Source organism: Martes martes, assembly GCF_963455335.1.
Source record: "Martes martes genome assembly, chromosome: 16".
Taxonomy (NCBI): Eukaryota; Metazoa; Chordata; class Mammalia; order Carnivora; family Mustelidae; genus Martes; species Martes martes.
The window spans coordinates 58,543,441-58,560,074 of record NC_137904.1 but is presented as its reverse complement, the minus strand read 5'-3'; positions in this window follow the sequence as shown (position 1 = coordinate 58,560,074).

The following is a 16,634-nucleotide window of genomic DNA, read 5'->3' as shown; positions in this document are numbered from 1 at the left end:
CACTGCCCGGAGCGCCCTCGGGAGGGGCGGGGAGGGGAGGCGGCTGGTCCCGGGTTCGGGGACGGCAAGGTTGGGGGGAGGGCGCGGGGAAAGGGGAGGGGTACCTCCAGGGCTGTTTGTGTGCCTCAATCTACGACAAGCAGGAGTCAAACTCAATGAATCACCAGGAGCTGCCGGAGCGATAAAGCCCAGGCCTGCCCCTCCCCTCGCGCACCGGCTTCTCGGAGTCCAGGAGGGATTGTTTGCTTAGCGGCAGGGGCCGGCGGTGGGGCCTTGTGTTTTCTAGAACCTGCCTCCCTCCCTGTGCCTTGCCGTCCCTTGCAAGTCTGGGAAGTGCGGTGATCACTGAATTGTTTCCGTTCTTCTTAAATATTAAGAGAACAGCGCGTTTCTGGTGCAAAGTTGTGCCTTACTCTCCGTCCCCCTCCCCTAAGTCCACTCCCGCCCCCACATCTTCCCGAAACCTCCCATGAGGGTGTGCAGTCGCTGCGAAGGCAAGCCCTAAGCGAGCCAGTAAGTCCCTCTGACCTCTGACTCTCTGACTCGTGGCTTTCATTAACAAGGCAAGTATTGAAATCAGTTTGCAGGGAGGGTCCCTCATTAGCATATGTGAAAAGCCAATTCTGAGAGCCCGGGATGGATGCAGGGGAAATGGGCTGGGAGCAGAAGCATTCTGGAGCCAACTCATCTTCTCCGGCTTCTGGAACTCCTTCAGGTACAGAGGACTCTCCCAAGAGGCAAGTTTTCCCCTGTCAGCCCCTGCCCAGGCAGGGGTAAGGTTGGGGTATGGGGCGCCTGGCCACCCACTGGCAGTGGGTGAAGAGGCGTGCCAGCCTGTGTAGTAGGCACCCCTGGAAATGTAGGGCAGCTTTCCGAGAAAGGTTTGCTGGGTCCCTTTTCACCCCGTCTCACCCTGGAACAGGATCTGCCTTCAAAACAAAGCAAGGCCCACGGGGCAGATGACCTGTCCCTTTCAGCCTCCAGGATCCCTGGTGCCCTCTGGTTTAGTCCCTCAGGCAGGGCCCAGCTGGGTGTGGGATGGTGGGACTGGAGGTCCAGGTCTGGAGAGCCCCACCCCACTCCAGCCCCCGTGAGTACCCCCATGGGGGCGAGGGGTGCTGCTGGACACAGGCAGCCTGCGTTGGCCAGAAGGGAAGTTCTGTGAGAGGTATGGTGTTTTCCAGAACTCCAGGTATAAGGTTGTCTGTGCTCCCAAATGCCACTCACCCAGTTTAATGACCTATAGGCATAGAAGCCTTTATGAACTCCCATTCTCACCAAAAAATAACACTTTGTGAAGTTATCCTCTATGGATACTGCCACCCCCCCACACACACACACACTGTTAGATCCTGGATTAATGGATTGTGGCGGAGTGTCTGGCTCCCTCCCTCTCCTTATATATGGTGCTTGGGTTCCTCCTTCATCCATCCCAGCCTTTCTTCAATGAGCTGCAGGACACAAGGGACTGACAGGGCCCAGGGGTCAGCAGCAGCTCTGCTACCAGCCAGCTGTGACCTGGACAGGTCACTGCACCTCCCTGGGCCCTACTATCCTCTCCTGTACAATGGGCTGATAACCTCAGCTTTACGGCTCACCGAAACATCCAGATGAACCCGAGTCTGGAGTGTTCCTCCCACAAGTCTGCCCCTCACAGGTGCCCAGCGGTCAGCCTCTCTATTCCTGGTGCCTCCCCTCCAAATCTTAGTCCTGTCTACTCTTGTAGAAGCTGCTTCTCTGACCTTCTTTCAACTCTGTTTTATCGGAACAGCCTTATCACACCATGCTCTGGGCCTTCCCCTCTGCTGTTCCTTCTTCTTCCAACACCCTCTACCTCCTACTTCCTTCCCTTTTTCTGACCGAAATTTTTACAGAATCAGCCCCGCCTCAAAGCTCAGCCCCACTGTCCCTCTGTGAAGCTTTCCTCACCTTCCCCAGAAAGAACTGTCGGACTTGCTTTACCCACGGCTTTGTATGGGTTTGTTCACTTATCATATCCCAGTGTATCTTCATCAGTCCTGTCCACTGTTGTCTCTCCAATCGGACTGCGCCGTTCTCAAGAGGGGGACATGGCTCACACATCTTGTGGTCCCCGGCATCTGGCACAGAGCCAATCACGTGGTGGCTCCATTGTTCTGTGGTTAGGCGGGTGGCAGTAAGAGTAGCGGAGTGGTGCGGCCCCTGGAGAGTGGTCTGCCACTGACCTTCACTCCCACCATGGGCCTTGCAACCTTGCAAGCCTTGGGCACCTGCCCTACCGCCCACCACACCTGCCCCGCACACGGCCCGGAGACCTTCCTGGGAACCGACAACCCCCAGTGCCTTTTGGAGAAGTCCACTGCCCCTGGACCAACAATGCCCTCCATTCAGAGTCCAGGTAGAGGAACTTGGCCACCTGGCTTGGGGCACGGGGGGCAGGAGGCTAGAGGTCAGTTTTGCTCCCTAGAGGGACTTCCTTTGGCCTGGGTAGCAGGAGTCCCGCACTGCAATTTCAGCTGGTGGCATCACTCTTGGGAGCCATTGCCTTCTCTGGGGAGGGGGAGGGCTGCCCCCTCACCCCCACAGGGGTTGAGTGCCCTTGATCTTGGGGCCTGGCCGCAGTAAAGCGAGAACAGTCCCTCCTGGAGCTAAGGGTGAGGGCTCTTGGCTCCCTGACAGATAGGTGCCTGGAATCCTGTGCCAGGCGGCTGGGGGCCCCACCACTGGCTGGTAAACAGATTTTGCATTTGACTTTCCCTTGCTCTCGGGCTCCATATTAACTGAACACTACCCAGCCTACAGTGCCTGGCTACGCCTCTTTTTTCTCTTGAGTTTATAGGACTGACGCTGAGACCAGTAGGTACCCCCTGGTTTTTGTTTTTTAAGGACTCGGGTCCCTAGGTGGCACCTTAAGAAGCAAGAAGCCAGGGGTCTGGGAGCGGGCAAGTTAAACACTAATTCACCACAACTGGCTGCCCATGGATGATCCCTCTGGAAATGGACCCGGAAGCGGGCCTTGGGCAGAGCCTGCTGGAATGTCGCCTGCTGCCAAGCCCATCCACTGTGGGCACAAATCTGTTCTCCCCCCCGCCTCCCCTGTCCATGGCTCAGTGGCCACTAATTAACTCCCTGTGGAGGAGAGAACTGGATTTTCTGAGCTGCCCAGGTCTGGAGAGTGTCCATCAGTGCGCAGTGGATCTAGGAACCAGGGTCAGAGCAGATGATCCAAGGAGTCAGGCCCCTCCACCCTCTGACCCCTTCCAAAAACGAGAAAGAAATGTATACACGGTGCTGCGTCTAGTTCCCCCTTACCTTCAGGGGAGGGAGGATCTCACCCCCATCTAAGAACATTTCAGGGATGGGGTACCCTTTACCTCACTCCAGCGGCCGCACGGCCCCAAACTGATTACCTCACTTACAGTCTTCCTCTCACTCCCCAGCACTCCAGTCACCCTGCAAACCCCCGTCCGTCAGGGGGGCATTCCCCGATTTCACCCCAGGCTCATGGGCTCCCACCGCCTTGAAGGGAAAGACTAAGCTTGCTCGCACAGCAGTCAAGATCTCCACAGCCAGCTCTCGACCCCGGGCGCCAGCCTCACCCCCCTCCTCTTCCCTACAGGAAATGGCCACTCCAGCCTGAGAGGTCAGCTCCCAGTCTGGCCCCTGGACTTGCCTTCCTGTGGCTTTGCTCACACTGCCCCCGACTCTCAGTCCGGGAAGCCCCCTCGGGGCCTCTCTGATCCAGTCCCCTTGGAAAGTCCTGTGCTCCTCCCAGGATTTTTTGCTGGTGACCCCACCCCCCAGTCATCCTCCCTTCTGCTCTCCTGGAGCTCCCCTTCTAAGGCAAATTTGCTAGCCTAGCAATGCTCTGTGTCATTACTTATACCTTATGCACAAATATCTTGATTCTCTAATTGCTGATAGGCTTGACGGGGACTGGACTCAGATTTCACATCTATCCTTCCTCGCAGTCCCTAGGATAGTGCTTTATACACACTAAAAAAAAAAAAAAAAAGAAGCAATAAATATCAGCAGAATAGTGGACTGACCGGCTGGGAACTGAGCAAGGCAGCCTTCTTGAAGGGGGAGGACAGGCTCAGGGTCTAGCCTTGGCCTTGATGTGGTCATGAACCCCCTGCTTAGATCCCCGGCTCCCTCTGGCTCCCAGAAGTCCAGGCCAGGAAGTCCAGAGAGATGCTAGCTGGTCTGATAATGCAGTCCTCATCATAGCTTGTCCTTGTGTTGTGCTGTACAGTTTTCAAGTGTCTTTTGTATATATTCGATCCTTATAACCTCAGGAGTTCAATAAAGCAGATATGATCTCGATTTTATAGATTTAAAAACTGAAGTTCATAAAGGTCAAACAGTGTGCCATGGATTAAAACCCATTTGTCTGAACTCCGCCCAACTTGCATTTCTCCGTGGGGTGCCCGCCAAGTGCTTTTTCTCATCTCTCCTATAGCTCTTATCTTTTCCGCCTCATTAGTGTACGTCGTCTTATGTCCCCAACCGGGGTGTGAGCTCTTTGAGGGAAAGATGTGTACCTGATCTATCTTGGTTCCCCTGGTGCCTTGCCCATAGTAGGGCCTCAGTCGATATTTGTGAGGGAGGAAGTAAGGGAAGGATCTGGACATGCCTGCACGGGAGCAAGACGAGGGCAACAGAGCCCCCAGCGTCGAGCTGACACCCTCTCTTCTCCCGACAGTCCCTTCGCCCTCCGAAGCCATCTCCCGCCAGTGCTGTGCTAGACAGTTGCCTGGCCTCTGGTAAGGCCACCTGTCTCCCTCTCTAACCCCTTCTTCCTTCTCCAGCCCTGTTCTCTGGGTGGCCGCTGGCCCCTATGGTCACTCACGGCCCCTCAGCATGGTCCGCAGCCTGCCTTTTACCGGCCCCGTCAGCCACCAACACAATTCTCTCAACAGCCTTCAAAAGACCCAGTCCTCCTCGCTGCCCTGACCCACTCTCCTTGGATCGGAGAGCACCCCGACTCTCGAACTCAGCCAGGACCCCGAGGTGATGGAGAAAGCCCGGGCGCCGCAGGAGACTGGCGGCACTCACCAGAGGTGGCACTCCAGCAGGGCAGGGCCTGCCGGCTGGCTGCTCCACAGTGTCTGGTCGCAGCTGTTCCCACCCTGCCCACCCCCCTGCGCCACTTGGGGCTTGACTCTGTCTCCCTTGCCGGAAGCCCAGCTGCGGTGCCTCGGGAGGCTGCCGGGAACCCAGCCGCGCTATTCTGGGAGCGTGTTGAAGCTCCCGGCTGCCCGGCAGCAGCTGAAATTTCAGCCCCTTTGGTTTCAACGCTGTTCTTCTCCTCCCCTCTGATGATAAGGCAGAGTTCAGTCATTACGCAGAGTTCAGAACCACGGATGGTGCATTTGAGGGTCTTAATAGCAGCTGCGGTTACGCTAAAGTGGGACCTGGCCATAAACCACGTACACTGGAGCCCGCCGATGCCACGGCCTGTGTCCTCGCTGCCAGTCGTCCAGACCGGAGCTGGGCTTCTTTACTTCTACCATCTGTCCCCGTACCCGCCCTGCCACATTAACCCGTTCTCAGGCTTTCTGGCACAGCCCCTCCCGGATCAATCCCGTGGTGGAATTCCTCTGAGACCCGGTTTTCTTCCGTCGTCTTCTTTATGCTTTTTGAATTGAGACGGCGTGATTTGATTCTGCAGTGTGAGCAGTAAAGTCTGAAGGCTGAGTTTGGGTGACGGAAGATTTGAGTCATAATCAAACCCGGTGATGACAAAATTAAGCCCCTGTGAGGAACTTATTTCTGGGTAGCCTGTATAAAAGACCATAGAGATGATGCAGCCCGCTTTATTACTGTCATGTGGGAACCGGAGGCCCCGGAGGGGGTGGGGATCGAGCACCCTCCCAGGTCATGTGACAATGGACAGAAGGCTTAGGTGTGGCCTTTGACCTCCTGTCATGAAACCATACTTTCAGAACCAGAAGGAGCCTCGGAGTTGTCCAGAGAGCACAAAACGTGCTTGTCTGTGAAATGGGGTAAAAATCTGTGCCGCGTGTGATCGCTGTGAAGATTATGCCAAACCACAGATCCGAGAGCCCTTGGCCAGAATGTCCACGAATTGGGACCTTCTGGCCCCAGGCTCATCACCTGCCACTGCCCCGCCCCGGGTCTGTGTAGGGAGAGAGCATCTCACAGAAACAGGGGCGAGGCTGGCGCTTAGGCTTTCTTCAACCTCAGCCTCGGGCTTCAGAACCGGTCGCGTTGTTTATTTTATTTATTTATTTATTTTTAAAGATTTTATTTATTTATTTGACAGAGATCGCAAGTAGGCAGAGAGGCAGGCAGAGAGAGAGAGGAGGAAGCAGTCTCCCCACGGAACACAGAGACCAATGCGGGACTCGATCCCAGGACCCCGGGATCACAACCTGAGCCGAAGGCAGAGGCTTTAACCCACTGAGCCACCCAGGCGCCCCGCGTTGTTTATTTTAAAAGCAGATTTCAGGAGGACTGGGTGGCTCAGGGGGTGGAGCTGGCCGCTCTGGATTTAGGCCCAGGTCATGATCTCCATGATCTCGGGGCTGTGAGATCCGCGGGTGAAGTGTGGGGGTGGCCTCCCTGCTAGAGGTGAGTCTGCCTGGGATGCTCTCTCCTCCTCTCTCTCGGCCCCTCCCTCGCATGCACATTCTCCCCCATCCCCTCTCTCAATAAGTAAACAAACAAATAAATAAATAGAATCTTTAAAAAATAAGAAGCAGATTTCTGGGTCCCATTCCGGATGTGGAACCCAAGTCTCTCGTCAAGAGCCTGTTCTACAAGGTGCACGCCCCCACCCCCAAACAAAGTGGGATTAGGGATGCACACTGACCTTGAGAACCAGGGAGGCAAGGTTAAACCAAGGATTGTTGCAGGCACCTACGAGGAAAGGAAGGGGAAATGCAGGCAAAACCCAGAAGGCATGCAGGCTCAGGTTTCCTGCTCCTCCGGAATGAGGGACTTGGGAGCGTGAGCGTAAAGGTGACGCTGGGGTTAGGGAAGCACAGAGCGGATACCCCGCAGAAGCACTCCAGGAAACGAGGGCCTTGTGGTTTTCTCTGTTCCTCCCCCACGCCCACCCTCGGCCCCTCCTGTGTTAAAAGCGTGATTAAGGGTCAGGAAGTTCCTGTGAGGTTTCTCCTCCTTCGTCTTGCCCTCCTGCTCCTTCCCCTAATATTTTCCAGCCCCGTCTGAAGTCCTCCCAATAAGGGCGCCGTTCCTCAGAGCTCAAGGCTCCCACAGACTCTCTTTTCACAAGCGCTGCAGAGGTTGGTGGGCTGATGAAGTGTTAGAGCCGCCAAAATACAGATCTGCCTCGACTACTTCCCTGGAGGGTAGAGGGATGGCAGGACTCCGGGCCGAGAGGCTGCTGCTGCTGAAGGCGTGTGGTCACGGAGGAGTCGGGTTAGATGGATGTGCTCCTGGGAACGGGGTCTTGTTGGGGAGACAAGCAGTGAGAGGGCAAGGTGTGGCGTCCCCAGTGGGAGCAGCACTGCAGTGAGAAACATTGCTTGGACTCCCGCCGTTGGAAGGTGAGGATCCCGAAGACAGAAAGGGGGCAGAGCTCAAGAAAAAAATAGGAGCCAGTCCCAACCACAAGCCCTCACTCATACAGTTTTCTGGCGCTGACTCTAGTAGGTTTCCTCTTCCTGGAGGTCAGAGGCGGCCATCATTCAATTATTTTCTGCTGGTGTCTGGTCTTTCCCCTTCACATCCAGCCTCCTCTTTCTAGAAGTGGTGGACTCCAGAGAAAAAGCAAGTCCTCTGGAGGGACGTGGGAGCCTTGGTGGCTGGTATGGGGGATTTGGGGTCACGGTGAAGTAGGAGATGAAAGACGGTTTTCCCTCTACCCTTCTAGGTTCTCAGCTGGGAACTCCATAACAAAAGACACGTTAGTAGGAGGAAAAGAAACAAGTTTACGGGAGAACCAAATGGGGAAATGAGTAACTCCAAGAGGTGACTTAGAATTCAGGCCTCAATACTATCTTCAGCTAAAACAAAAGAAAGTACTGGGCAAGGCCAGTACTGGGGAGGGGATAAGAGTAAGATTTGTTATGCAGATTGACGTGGGTGCTCGGGAATTGGAGCCTGGTCCTTCTCTTCCTGGTAGAGAGAGGGAGACACCCTTACCCAGGGGAGATTTCCTTTATAAATGTAAATTTTCCCTTACAAAAGGGTAACTGACAGTTTCCAGAGCTTCTCAGGGTGTCTGCTGTTTCTCAAAATAATCGGCTCAAAATAATCCTTATGCCAAAGAGGCATATTTTGAGGAGGCAAGCTCTGCCGCTCTTCAGTGGTAATTTAGGAAAAACCACACCCAGTAATCTTCTTTCATGTTTTCCAAAGAGCCACACACCTGGCCATTAGCTACAAGCACACCTGGAGGTTTTTGCATCTAATTTCCATAGGTGATCTTGCTCATTCAATGGTACCTTTCAGATGCAGCTGCCTTTTTAAAATTTCTGCCCTTTTCCCCCCGTTTGCATTATGCACTGCGACTGTTTCCCGCTATCCGATGTGGGACGGGAGCCACAGACTTTGAGCAAAAGAGGAGTGGGTACTTGCCCCATGGAAGCTGGTGGCTTCTGGGCCTTTGCTTGTCCAAGGTCACTTTGATCAGCTCAAATGAAAGCAGCCCAAGCCGTAGAGATTGATTCCCCCACAACTCTTTTTGCTCTAATATCTTACTGCATTTCAAGACAGTCGTCCTGCTCTCTGCGCTGTTTCTGAACCCTGGGCTGAAAACAGTGGCCCACTCGGGGTCCTAGGGCCCACTCTGTCAATCCAGTGTGGTCCAGGAAAGCCCTCTCAGAGGGTGCCCACCCTCTGCTGCCTGGTCTCCCGTGCCTTTCCAGTATCCCCCCTGCAGGGACTGAGGGGTTCTCCCAGGGCCCAGGGCCAGAGCCACAGCCTGACCCGACCCGCTGCCCCCTACCCCCAGTACAACGTGCATGTGCACGGTCAACTGTGGACAGCGCTTCATGGCTGAAACGGCCTGCTGCCGGGGAGGAAGTGGGAGATGTTACAGACTCACCCAGGATGCACAGTCTGTTAGTTAAAGCATGATCACCGCACAAGGAGTCAAGAGACTGGGTTCAGGACTCGGCCTAACTTTCCCGTTCCAGGCTGTGTAGCCATGAAGACATCTGTTCACCTCTCCTGGGCTGTTTCTCACCCATATAATAACAGTAACATTTACTACGTGCAAAGGACGGTTACAAGCTATGTATTAACTCCTTTGGTCCCCCAACATTCTATAATATGAATTATAATGATTCTACCTGCTTATAAATGAGGAAGCTCAGAGAGGCTGAAGTAATCTGCTAAAGGCCAAGAGCTAGTCAAAGATAGTTGACTCCAGACCTTGGCCTCTTTGCTCCTACACAGACTGTCTCTGTTGGGATGGGAAAAAACGTAGTGCTGATTTAGTGCTGTATCACAAATTACCATGAAATTCAGTGGCAGAGAGCAACCGACGTCCATCAGGACATGCAACCTCTGTGGGTCAGGAATCAAGGAGTGGGTTTTAGAGAGTGCCTGGCTCCGAGTTTCTCATGAGGCTGCAGCCAAGGTGTTGGCCCTGGCTGCACTCATCAGGAGGGTGGGCTGGGCTGGAGGGCCTATTTCCAAGATGGCGCCCTCACATGGAGCTGGTTGTCGGCCGGACGCCTCAGTTGCTCTCCACGTGGAGCTCTCTCCACAAGCTGTTCATGTGGCCTCGGGACATGGTTGTAGGCTTTGCCCAGTGCAATTATTCTAAGAGGAGGCAAAGCAGAAACTGGAATTGAGCCATGGAAGGTACACGTGTCTTTTCCACAGTATCTTACTGGTTATATACGTCTGCTCTCTTGGGTGTGGAAGGAACCACACAGAGAAGCAAATATCGGGAGGTGGGGCCGGTGGGGCCAATCTGGAGGCTGGCGGTCACAGATAGTGACAGAGAGCAGCTAACAGGGTGGTTGGGAGGATCAACTCAGAGAATAGATGAAAACACACTGTAGAGGTTTGGTAGGGCTGTTGTACCACAGACTGGGTAGACTTAGACAAGAGAAAAATGTCCTCTCACTGGTCTGGAGGCTAGCGTCCCCAGATCAAGATGTCTGCCGGGCCATATTCCCTCTGAAGTCTCCAGGGAAGAATCTTTCTTTGTCTCTTCCAGTTCCTGGTGGCTGCTGGTGACCCTTTGTGTTTCGGGCTCACAGCTTCTTCACTCCAATCTCTGCTTTGTTGTCACATGGCCTCTCCCAGCGTGGGTCTTTACATGGCCTCCTTATAAGGACAGGAGTCATACTGGACTTAGGGTCCACCCAACTCTGGTCTGACCTTATCTTAACTTGATGACATCGACAAAGACCCTACTTCCAAAGAAGGTCACGTTCACAGGTACGGGATTGGAACTTCAACGTATCTCTTCAAGTGGGTAAGAGGACACATCTCATCCCACAACACATGCTGTGTGGTGTGTAAAACCCCATATATATGTGAGTCCTGATTGTCTTTAGTTTTTTTTTTTAAGATTTTATTTATTTATTGAAAGCATGCAGCAGGGGGAGGAACAGAGGGAGAGAGAGAGAATCCTAAGCAGACTCCTCACTCAGTGGGGAGCCCCACACTGGGTTCAATCTCATGACCCTGAGATCATGACCTGAACCAAAATCAGGAGTTGGACAATCAATCGATGGAGTCACCCAGGTGTCCTGTGTCTTATCTTTAATTACAGCACAGCTGGTTGAAATCGCTGATGGGAGCTGAGGGTTAGATCGGCCACCCTCCCGGAGGCCAATGCCATTGCCATGCCAGCCTTTAGGTCACTTTGAAAGTCCTGCTGTCTTGGCCATTTTCCCCAAACCCAGGCTGCTGTCTCTCGCTGGAGTGTCCTCATACTTCCCAGTGGGTTGTGGATCCGAATTACCGAACTTGTGTCCATCAGATCCTTCCTTAGAGCCTCCATTTGCCAGCAGCTGATTCTGACTGACTTTCTCACCTGACTGCCCCAAGCATCTCCGCGGCCCATGTCTCCCTCCCTGCTTCTGAAGCCACTGTTTCTCTAAAAGTTGTTTCTTGGTAGAGTCCTGGCACTTTCCCAAGGAGCACCACTCAGCCCCTTGTTCCTGGCCCTCACTGGCTCCTTGGCCCAGCCAGGCACCCAGCGATGTGTGTCAGAAGACTTCCCAGCTGGGCAGTGGTTCCCAGTCCCCGCTCTGCCTCCAGTGAGCTGGGTGACCTCCAGCAAGTTTCTTCAGCTCTTCCTACCAGAGCCTCTAAATTTGGCAGGTGCATTCCAATGACTCCGTACTGCATATTCCCACTGTGCCAGGCACGGGGTGCAAAGGCAGCTGAATTACAGTCCCTGCCCCCAAGCAGCTCTGATCTAATCAGCAGGAGTCATGTCAACCAGTCGCTGAGATATGGGGTGATAGCAGGTACGGAAGTATGGGAGGTGCTGTGGGATCAAGGACAAGGGTGGAGGGACTCCACGCTAGTTGGGAATCCAGGTGGAAGAGCGTCCAGGAGAGAAGGAGCCCAACGTGGGATTTCAGGTCAGTGCCAAGCTCGAATAGATGGTCATGAATGGATGTCACAACTAGCAACTCTCAGCTCCGATTCGGCCTACAGAAATGTTGTTTTATCCACCCAATGTTTAAAATTGGAATTGACTACTACAATTTAAAAAGTAGATTTTACATGGAAATCTGGATTCCCAGGTTCTCTTAGAAAACTGGAAGATGTGGCAGCTCTGGGCCCACATTGCTCCCCAGTGACCGTCAGCTGGAGCACTCGGTTTGCCCCACTCCCCTCCATTCCCTCTCGCCTCTCCTGCTCAGCTTTCTTTCCCTGATGCTGCCCGCCTGACCCTCATCAGCACTACAGTTGGTGTTCCCCTTTCCAACACCCACTGCCGCTGCCGTGTCCACACTTTCGTGGGGCATTGTATGCCAACTCTGGCTGGCTGGTGATTCAGTCCCAAATCCACACAAGATTTTGGGGGAAAGATGTTGGGGCACACTCAGCCAAAAAGTTGAATTCTGAGGTTGTTGGGGAGGTAACCTGAACTTGGTGGTGACAAATGACCAGAATGAACTTTCTCATGGTTCAGGAGGCCAGAAGTTCCAAATCAAGGTGTCAGCAGGGCCATGCTCCCTCTGTCCTTCCTTGCCTCTTCCAGCTTCAGGTGGCTCTAGGCGTCCCTTGGCTTGTGGCCATGTCCCTCCCATCTCTGCCCCTGACTTCATGTGGCCTTTTCCTCTGTATCTCTGTGTCTTCTTTCTCATCTCTTATAAGGACACTCATCCTGGGTGTAGGGCTCCCCATAATCCAAGATCATCTCATCTCAGTATCCTTATCTGAAGGACACCTGCAAACCTTTATTCCAAGCAGGGTCATATTCTGAGGAGTTTTCTTAGAGGAAAGGGAGAGACACCATTCAACCCACCAGCCCCCAACCAGCTCTGTTCTAGTTATCTATTGCCGTGCGACAAACCATCTCAACCTTTAGTGACTTCAAACAGCAAGCACCATTTTCTTAGCTGTCACGTTTTCTTTGGGTTAGGAACTCAGGAAGGGCTCAGCTGGGCAGTTTTGGCTTGGACAGTGGGTGGAGCTAAAACAGCATGGAGCCGAGGCACCTGGGGCCCGGACAGGCATCTTCCTTCCTGCAGCCTCAAGGCCTCTCCATGTGGCCTTCTTAGGTGGGCTGGTCTGGGCTTCCTCACAGCCCGGCCACCTCGAGAGTTCTGCCAGCTTCGTGGAGAGCAAGGCAAAGAACTTGTATTTCGTGATCTGGCTTCCGGCATCACCGATGGTCCCCTCTGTCCTTGGAGGCGTTCACAAAAGCCCACCTTGGTTCACACACATGCCCTTTCTGCTGGAGGGCATCTCCCTTTCCAGAAGCAGGTGCTAAGGTGTGGCCAGGTGAGTCCTAGCCGAGTTATCACAGCTAAGAACCACACCTTCCCCCAGGAAAGTGGCTGGGGGCCAGAACCACAACCAGGGCTTACTGGCCGCAGCCAGTGTCTCTTCCCCACGTCCCCGCCCCCTGCCTGACAAGGCCACCGCCGCTCTCCAGGATGGTTTGGGCTCGATAGGGATGCCCACAAGGCCAGCCTATGGACGGGCAGCCAGGGGACGTGCCACTCCCGTGTGTGTCATCGTAAGGTAGTTTCCTGTTCTAGGACAAAAGGAATAATGCCTCCTGCTACTTTGGTGGTTTTCATGGGTGAGATGAGGTTCAACAGGTTGGAGTGCTGGCTACGTAATGTAATGCTCTTCAAGTAAGAGGCATCGGGTGTCTCTTTGAGCTCCCCCGAGTGCCACAAATGCCCCAGCGGCTTTACGGATATTCATGCTGAGCTTTCCTGCCCGCCGGGTCACCCCTTGAGGGGTGGAGGCCATCCTGCGGGAGCGAAAGAGCAGCGACCCCTGCAAGTCGGCTCCACAACCAGGGCCAATGACCGGGGAGACCGTGGGGTCAGATTGTCGATGAGGTGCTGCAGACTTTGGGGCTTGAGAGTTCTTGTGGCCCCTGAGTAACCCAGAAATGAGCCCGGGGACGGGGATGAAGGGATGAGTCTTTCAGACTATTTCTATCATGCAGGGCTGGGTCACCAAGCTGTCCCTAAATGTAGTGGCTTCAAACAATTTATTTATATCTCTCATGGTTTTGTGGGTCCAGAGGGTTCAACTGGCCGGTTCTCCCGCGTGGTGGAGGTGGTCTTTGAGACAGCGGCTGGGGCCCGATGGGGCTGGAGTCCCAGCTGGCAGCTCAGGGCTCCTCCGTGTGGCCTCTCGCTCCCGCAGGATGGCCTCCACCTCTCAAGGGGCGACCCGGGATTTCGAGAGCAGGTGGGAACGCCAGTCCTCTCACAGCTGGGTGCGAGTCTGGCTCAGTATCTCTGTCGCCATATTCCGCTGCTCGGAGCAGTTCCAAGGCCGCCCGGATGCAGGGTAGGGAGGAACGGGCTCTGCCTCGATGGGGTGGTCATCCACAGAGCGCAGGCACAGAGGCCTTTGCTCCCCTCAGAGGCAAGCTACCCAGGACCAGGGACAGTCCCTGTTCCTCAGGCTCCCGAACCGCCCAGCTTAGATGGGCCGTTCCTGTGACCACCCAGAGGGCCCGGCTTTGGCTGGAGCGTGGGGACACAGAAAGCCCTTCAACTGAAAGGCTGCTGGGCAGCCTTAGTCCCCACCCCCCTCCCCCCCCTCAGGTGCCGCTGCCTTGCCCTGGGCCATGAAAACGTGGGCCAGCATGGGCCCTGGGCACCAAGGTCAAGGCTGTGATGTCGAGGCCTGGACATGGCCAGCATCCAGCCCGGCCTCCCTCCCACACCCTGACACAGCTCTGACCAAGCAGTTGGATGGCTTCGAGGGGGCGGAGTTGGGCCGTCTGCTGGACAGCTGTGCAGGCCCCGATGTGGGGGCGGAGGGCAGTTGAAAGTGGCACAGGGAGCTGACCAAACAGTCGTCTCGTTGCCTCTGCTGTGTGGCCGTATCTCGTTATTGGAGACCTTGTCACCAGCGTGGTCTGTCTGTAGTTCTCCCTCGTCGAGGAGATGGAGCCTTGCTTGGCCAGCCTTGCCCCTCCTGCTTGTTTTCTGACCTGGCCCCTCCCTGGCTCGGGGCAGCTGCTCCCCTGAGACTTCGAGCACGTCCCCCAGCCTTCCAAACCAAGCGCAGGCCACCGGCTGACTTCTCCCTTCCTGCCTTCTTTCCCTGCCCCTTGTCCCATCCCGCTGGCGTCCTCAGGGACCTCAGGGTGCGGGGCACCAGGGTCACCGGGAACCACCCGCAAATGCTCACCCCCGGTGTGTTCACTTCCCGAGGCGCTGATAACCGACCACCACGCGCTGGGTGGCTTCAAAGAACAGAAGCAGTTTCTCTCCCGGGTCAGGAGGCGAGAAGTCCGAGATCAAGGTGTGGGCAGGGTGGGATCCTTCGGAGGGAGAGCCCGTTCCACGTCCTGTCCCCGCTTCTGGTGGCTGCTGGCAACCCTCGGCTGGCAGACGCATCGCTCTGGTCTCTGCCTCCATCTCAGGTGGCCTCCTCGCTGAGTCTCCACGTCTGCTCTTCTGGTCCGAACCGGGGTGCTCCCATGCCATGCCATGAAGCACGATCTCATCTCAGACCTTAATTATATCTGTCAAGACTCTGTTTCCAAATCAGATCACATTCTGAGGCTCTCAGTGACCACGAATTTTTTGGAGACACCATTCAAACCGGGACACGGAGGCACGGGACGTTCACCCAAAACCCCCCAAAGAATCTTCCCACCAGGACACTCTGCTCTCCCGGCTGAGACAGGCAGGTGCGCAAGAGACAGGCCTTCCACGGAGATGGTGACTCAGCGGCCACCGCCCTCTTCCTCTAGAGAGTGGAAACCCCGTGATTCCAACCCACGTGAGGGCATTCCCAGGCTTCCCGGCCCCCTCCCACCCCACTCTTCTCGGATCTGCGCTCTCACCGTCTCCCTTGTGACCCTGGCTACCTCTGTGTCCCTGGGGGAAGGGATCGCTCCTAGAAGCCTCAGTTTCCTTACCTGTAACATGGGGTTACTAAGAGCCACCTCATAGGGCCGTACTGAGTAGGAATTCGGTTTAACTTAGCGGTTCCTGGCCCAGGCCTGGGCCCTGGAAGGTGCCGGTGAGTCAGCGGGGAGTCACAGACGCGGGCCGGGCCCTGCCCTAACACGTTAGCTGTTGTGTTCACGGCTTTCCGTGTGTTATCTGAGCTAAACCTCAGGGCTCCAGGAACCAGGTACTATTTTTATCTCCATTTTATAAAACAAGGAAACTAAAGTTTAGAGAGATTAAGTAACTTGCTCAAGGTCATTCGGTGAGTAAGTGGCCTCTGGTCTGAGCCGAAACCCTGTTTTTCCCCCTGGAGACTGACCCTGAGCCCCGAGGCTCTGTAGAAGAGTAAAACATCTCCTTGGCTCCTGGACCCCCATGGCGGGGGGGGGGGGGGGCTGTGGCCCCTCCCTCTGCTTCCAGTGGGTTTTCTAGACTCGCGTACTCCCCGGAGAAGGATCATTCCTTGTTACCTCCTTAAGTGGCTTACCTTGGTGATTTATGGAGCCACAACTGTGCTCATGGGGGAGATCTCTGTTCAGGTGTAATTAAAAAATGGGGCAAAGGTGAAGTGATTTACGGGGGTGGGGGTCAGTTCAGCCAACATCTCCTTCAGCTCCTTCGTGCTCGGGGAACACCCCCCATTCCCCACTGGTCCAGAGGAGTTTAGGAATGATGGCTAATCCTAAAGGCTGCTCAGACCTGCCCTAGCAGGGGTCTGGTGAATTAGGGGTCGGCTAAGGGCAAAAGACATTCCATGGGCCAAATGTGGCCCGCTGCCTGTTTTTATAAATAAAGTTTTATTGGCGCACAGCCACACCCATTTGTTGACAAATCTGTTGCCCGCTTTCATGCTATGATGGCAGAACTGAGTAGTTTTGATGGAGACCCTGGCCCGGAAGTGGAAAATCCTAGCCATCTGGCCTTTACGGAAACCTGGCAACTCCTGAATTAGGGGAGTCCCTGGGCTGCTCTCTCTACAAGATGATTTCTCTCTGGGCTGCTGTTTGGGCTGATAGAGGAGGGAAGAGCTTCTTCTGTTGTGAGTAATAGTTCTGTTCTTTTGGAGGGGATGTGGTAGTGTTT